Source organism: Odocoileus virginianus, chromosome 26, assembly GCF_023699985.2.
Source record: "Odocoileus virginianus isolate 20LAN1187 ecotype Illinois chromosome 26, Ovbor_1.2, whole genome shotgun sequence".
NCBI lineage: Eukaryota > Metazoa > Chordata > Mammalia > Artiodactyla > Cervidae > Odocoileus > Odocoileus virginianus.
The window spans coordinates 28,395,850-28,402,318 of NC_069699.1; positions in this window are offsets into that span (position 1 = coordinate 28,395,850).

Sequence of the window (6,469 nt, forward strand, 5' to 3'; positions counted from 1 at the left end):
AGGTTCCCAGTTGCTAACCAAGTCTTCCTGGGATCCTGGACGGTTGACATCCACCAGGAGGGCTGCAGCCAGAGATCAGCTCCCCAGAGGAGACACACGGCACACCTGAGAAGCTGCTCCCACTGCACACCCAGGAAACCAGCAGCTGGAATGGGGGAGGTGATAAGACACACCGCACGTGGGGAGAGTGCGCTCACCAAGCACCTGGTCACCAGAGCTGCTCAGCCTGGGACGGGCACAAGACGCAGGCCCAACCGAGTCTGCCCCTTTGTGGAGTACCCGAGAACCTGAACCTGAGCAGTGTAGACCTGGGAGGTGCACACAACCCAGGGCCCGCCTCAGACAGTTCCCAGCAGAGCAACCTGGAGCCTGAGCAGTGTAGACTGGGAAAGCACACACGCCTTGAGTGGGGGCAAACCCAGTGTGGCCGAGACACTATGAGCGCTCCCCACACAGGCCAGTGATGTTTGCAGTGTTCCTCCCTCCCCACAGCACGACTGAACAAGGGAGCCTAAAACAGTGACCACCCTGGCCCCTTTGTGTCAGGGTGGAAATTAGACACTGAAGAGACTTGCAAACAGAAGAAGCCAAAATAAACAGAGGGAACCGCTGTGGAATTAACAGGTGCAACAGAGTAAAACCCTGTAGTTAGCACTGACTACACTGGAAGGGGCCTATAAGCCTTGAGAAGTATAAACTGTAACAAGGAACTATCTGAAACTGAATTCACCCCACACTGCCCGCAACAGCTCCAGAGAAATTCCTAGATACATTTTTACTGTTATCATTTAAAAAATTTTTTTAATTTTTTAAGTTCTTTATTACTCCTTTAATTTTCATTTTTATAACCTACTATTACCTTGCAAAAAAAAAAGACCCTATTTTTAAAGCAAATTCCATATATATTTTTTATAATTTTTGTCATTTTGTTTTTTTTTTTTTTAATATTGTATTTTTAAGAGTCTAACCTCTACTCTAGATTTTTAATCTTTGATTTTTTGTATTTGTTATCAATTTTGTACCTTTAAGAATCCAATCTTCAGGACCCATTTTTACTCAGGAGTGTGATCACTGGCTTGATTGCTCTCTCCCCCTTTTGACACTCCTTTTTCTCCCCTAGGTCACCTCTATCTCCTCCCTCCCCCTTCTCTTCTCTACCCAACTCTGTGAACCTCTTTGGGTATTCTGGACTGTGGAGAACACTTAGGGAACTGATTACTGGCTAGATCTGTCTCTATCCTTTTGACCCCCCTGTTTTCCTCCTGGTCACCTTTATCTCCCTCCTCCCTCTTCTCTTCTCCATGTAACTCAGTGAACCTTTCTGGGTGTTCCTCACTGTGGGAGAATCTTTTCTCCATTAACCTAGGTGGTTTTATCATCGGTGCTGTATGGATTGAGAAGTCTTGAGGCTACTGTAAGAATAAGACTGAAAACCAGAGGAAGGAGGCTTAAATCCAAAACGTGAGAACACCAGAGAACTCCTGACTCCAGGGAACATTAATCGATAACAGCTCATTCAAAAGCCTCCACACCTACACTGAAACCAAGCTCCACCTAAGAGCCAACAAGTTCCAGAGCAAGACATACCATGCAAACTCTCCAGCAACACAGGAACATAGTCCTGAGCTTTAATATACACGCTGCCCAAAGCCACACCAAACCCATAAATGTCTCAAAACTCACTGCTGAACACTTCATTGCACTCCAGAGAGAAGAAATCCAGCTCCACCCACCAGAACACTAACACAAGCTTCCCTAACTAGGAAACCTTGACAAGCCACTTGTCCAACCCCACCCACAGGGAGGAACCTCCACAATCATGTGGAACCACAAACTGCCAGGATACAGAAAGGCCCCTAACACAGCAATCTAAACAAGATGAAAAGGCAGAGAAATACTCAGCAGGTAAAGGAACATGATAAATGCCCACCAAAAAAAAAAAAAACAAAAGAGAGGAGATAGGGAATCTACCTGAAAAAGAATTCAGAATAATGATAGTAAGAATGATCCAAAATCTTGAAAACAAAATGGAGTTACAGATAAATAGCCTGGAGACAAGGAACGAGAAGATGCAAGAAATGTGTAACAAGGACCTAGACGAAATAAAAAAAGAATCAATCAATAATGAATAAGGCAATAAATGAGATCAAAAACACTCTGGAGGGAACCAACAGTAGAATAACTGAGGCAGAAGATAGGATAAGTGAGGTGGAAGATAGAATGGTGGAAATAAATGAAGCAGAGAGGAAAAAAGGATAATAAATAAATTTTAAAAATAATTAAAAGAAATGAGGACAACCTCAGAGAACTCTGGGACAATGTCAAATGCCCCAACATTCGAATCATAGGAGTCCCACAAGAAGAAGACAAAAAGAAAGGCCATGAGAAAATACTTGAGGAGATAATAGTTGAAAATATCCCTAAAATGGTAACAGAAATAGTCACCCAAGTCCAAGAAACCCCGAGAGTCCCAAACAGGATAAACACAAGGTTAAACACCTCAAGACACATATTAATCAAATTAACAAAGATCAAACACAAAGAGCAAATATTAAAAGCAGCAAGGGAGAAACAACAAATAACACACAAAGGGATTCCCATAAGGATAACAGCTGATCCTTCAATAGAAACTCTTCATGCCAGGAGGAAATGGCAGGACATACTTAAAGTTATGAAAGAGAAAAACCTACAACCCAAATTACTGTACCCAGCAAGGATCTCATTCAAATATGAAGGAGAAATCAAGAGCTTTACAGACAAGCAAAAGCTCAGGGAATTCAGCATCACCAAACCAGCTCTTCAACAAGTGCTAAAGGATCTTCTCCAGACAGGAAACACAGAAAAGGTGCATAAACTCAAACCCAAAACAACAAAGTAAATGGCAACGGGATCATACTTATCAATAATTACCTTAAATGTAAATGGGTTGAATGCCCCAACCAAAAGACAAAGACTGGCTGAATGGATACAAAAACAAGACTATTATATATGCTGTCTACAGAGACCCACCTCAAAACAAGGGACACATACAGACTGAAAGTGAAGGGCTGGAAAAAGATATTTCAACAAATGGAAACCAAAAGAAAGCAGGAGTAGCAATATTCATATCAAATAGACTTTGAAACAAAGGCTGTGAAAAGAGACAAAGAAGGACACTACATAATGATCAAAGGATCAATCCAAGAAGAAGATATAACAATTATAAATATATATGCACCCAACATAGGAGCACCACAATAGGTAAAGCAAATGCTAACAAGTATGAAAGGGGAAATTAACAGTAACACAATAATAGTGGGAGACTTTAATACTCCACTCACACCTATGGATAGATCAACTAAACAGAAAATTAGCAAGGAAACACAAACTTTAAATGATACAATGGAGCAGTTAGACCTAATTGATATCAAAATGACATTTCACACCAAAACAATGAATTTCACCTTTTTCCCAAGTGCCCACGAAACATTCCCCAGGATAGATAACATCCTGGGCTATAAATCCAGCCTTGATAAATTCAAAAAAATTGAAATCATTCTAAGCATCTTTTCTGATCACAATGTAGTAAGATTAGATGTCAACTACAGGGAAAAAAAAAAAACTACTAAAAATTCCAACATATGGAGGCTAAACAACACACTTCTGAATAACAAAAAAATCACAGAAGAAATAAAAAAAGAAATCAAAATATGCATAGAAACGAACAAAAATGAAAACACAACAACCCAAAACCTATGGGACTCAATAAAAGAAGTGCAAAGGGGAAGGTTCACAGCAATACAAGCTTACCTCAAGAAACAAGAAAAAAGTCAAATAAATAACCTAACTCTACACCTAATGCAACTAGAAAAGGAAGACATAAAGAACCCCAGGGTTAGTAGAAGGAAAGAAATCATAAAAATTAGGGCAGAAATAAGCACAAAAAAAAACCACAAAAGAGACCATGGCAAAAATCAGTAAAGCCAAAAGCTGGTGCTTTGAGAAGATAAATAAAATAGACAAACCAATAGCCAGACTCATCAAGAAGCAAAGAGAGAAGAATCAAATCAACAAAATTAGAAATGAAAATGGAAAAATCACACAGACAACACAGAAATACAAAGAATAATAAGAGACTACTATCAGCAACTATATCCCAATAAAATGGACAACCTGGAAGAAATGGACAAAGTCTTAGAAAAGTATAACTTTCCAAAACTGAACCAGGAAGAAATAGAAAATCTTAACAGACCCATCACAAACACAGAAATCCAAACTGTAATCAGAAATCTTCCAGCAAACAAAAGCTCAGGACCAGACGGCTTCACAGCTGAACTCTACCAAAAATTTAGAGAACAGTTCTAAATTGAGTAGGATATACTACTATCCTATTCAAACTTTTCCAGAAAATTGGAGAGGAAGGTAAATTTCAAAACTCATTCTATGAGGCCACCATCACCCTAATACCAAAACCAGACAAAGATGCCACAAAAAAAGAAAACTACAGGCTAATATCACCAATGAACATAGACACAAAAATCCTTAACAAAATCCTAGCAAACAGAATCCAACAACATATTAAAAAGATCATACGTCATGACCAAGTGGGCTTTATCCCAGGGATGCAAGTATTCTTTAGTATCCGCAAATAAATCAATGTAATACACCACATTAACAAATTGAAAAATAAAAACCATATGATAATCTCAATAGATGCAGAGAAAGCCTTTGACAAAATTCAACATACATTTATGATAAAAAACCCTCCAGAAAGCAGGCATAGAAGGAACATACCACAAAATAATAAAAGCTATATATGACAAACCCACAGCAAACATTATCCTTAATGGTGAAAAATTGAAAGCATTTCCCCTAAAGTGAGGAACAAGACAAGGGTGCCCACTCTCACCACTACTATTCAACATAGTTTTGGAAATTTTAGCCACAGCAATCAGAGCAGAAAAAGAAATAAAAGGAATCCAGACTGGAAAAGAAGAAGTAAAACTCTCACTGTTTGCAGATGACATGATCCTCTACACAGAAAACCCTAAAGACTCCACCAGAAAATTACTAGAGCTAATCAATGAATATAGTAAAGTTTCAGGATATAAAATTAACATACAGAAATCCCTTGCATTCCTATACACTAACAATGAGAAAACAGAAGGAGAAATTAAGGAAACAATTCCATTCACCATTGCAAAGAAAAAAATAAAATATTTAGAAATAAATCTACCTAAAGAAACAAAAGAACTATATGTAGAAAACTATAAAACACTGATTAAAGAAATCAAAGATGACACAAATAGATGGAGAAGTATACCATGTTCACGGATCGGAAGAATCAATATAGTGAAAATGAATATACTCCCCAAAGCAATCTATAGATTCAATGCTGCCCCTATCAAGCTACCAACAGTCTTTTTCACAGAACTAGAACAAATAATTTCACAATTTGTATGGAAATACAAAAAACCTCAAATAGCCAAAGCAATCTTGAGAAAGAAGAATGGAACTGGAGGAATCAACCTGCCTGACTTCAGGCTCTACTAAAAAGCCACAGTCATCAAGACAGTATGGTACTGGCACAAAGACAGAAATATGGATCAATGGAAAAAATAGAAAGCCCAGAAATAAATCCATGCACCTATAGACACCTTATCTTTGACAAAGGAAGAAAGAATATGCAATGGAGAAAAGACAATCTCTTTAACAAGTGGTGCTGGGAACTGGTCAACCACCTGTAAAAGAATGAAACTAGAACACTTTCTAACACCATACTCAAAAATAAAGTCAAAGTGGATTAAAGATCTAATCGTAAGACCAGAAACTATAAAACTCCTAGAGGACAACATAGGCAAAACACTCTCTGACATAAATCACAGCAAGATCCTCTATGACCCACCTCCCAGAGTAATGGAAATAAAAGCAAAAATAAATAAATGGGACCTAATTAAACTTAAAAGCTTTTGCACAATGAAGAAAATTATAAGCGAGATAAAAAGACAGCCTTCAGAATGGGAGAAAACAATAGCAAACGAAGCAATGGACAAAGAATTAATCTCAAAAATATATAAGCAACTCCTGCAGCTCAATTCCAGAAAAATAAATGACCCAATCAAAAAATGGGCCAAAGAACTAAACAGACATTTCTCCAAAGAAGACATACAGATGGCTAACAAACACATGAAAAGATGCTCAACATCACTCATTATCAGAGAAATGCAAATCAAAACCACAATGAGGTACCATCTCGTGTCAGTCAGAATGGCTGCTATCCAAAAGTCTACAAACAATAAATGCTGGAGAGGTGTGAAGAAAAGGGAACCCCCTTACACTGTTGGTAGGAATGCAAACTAGTACAGCCACTATGTGGAACAGTGTGGAGATTCCTTAAAAAACTGGAAATAGAACTGCCATATGAGCCATCAATCCCACTGCTGGGCATACACAATGAGGAAACCGAGTTGAAACAGACACATGTACCCCA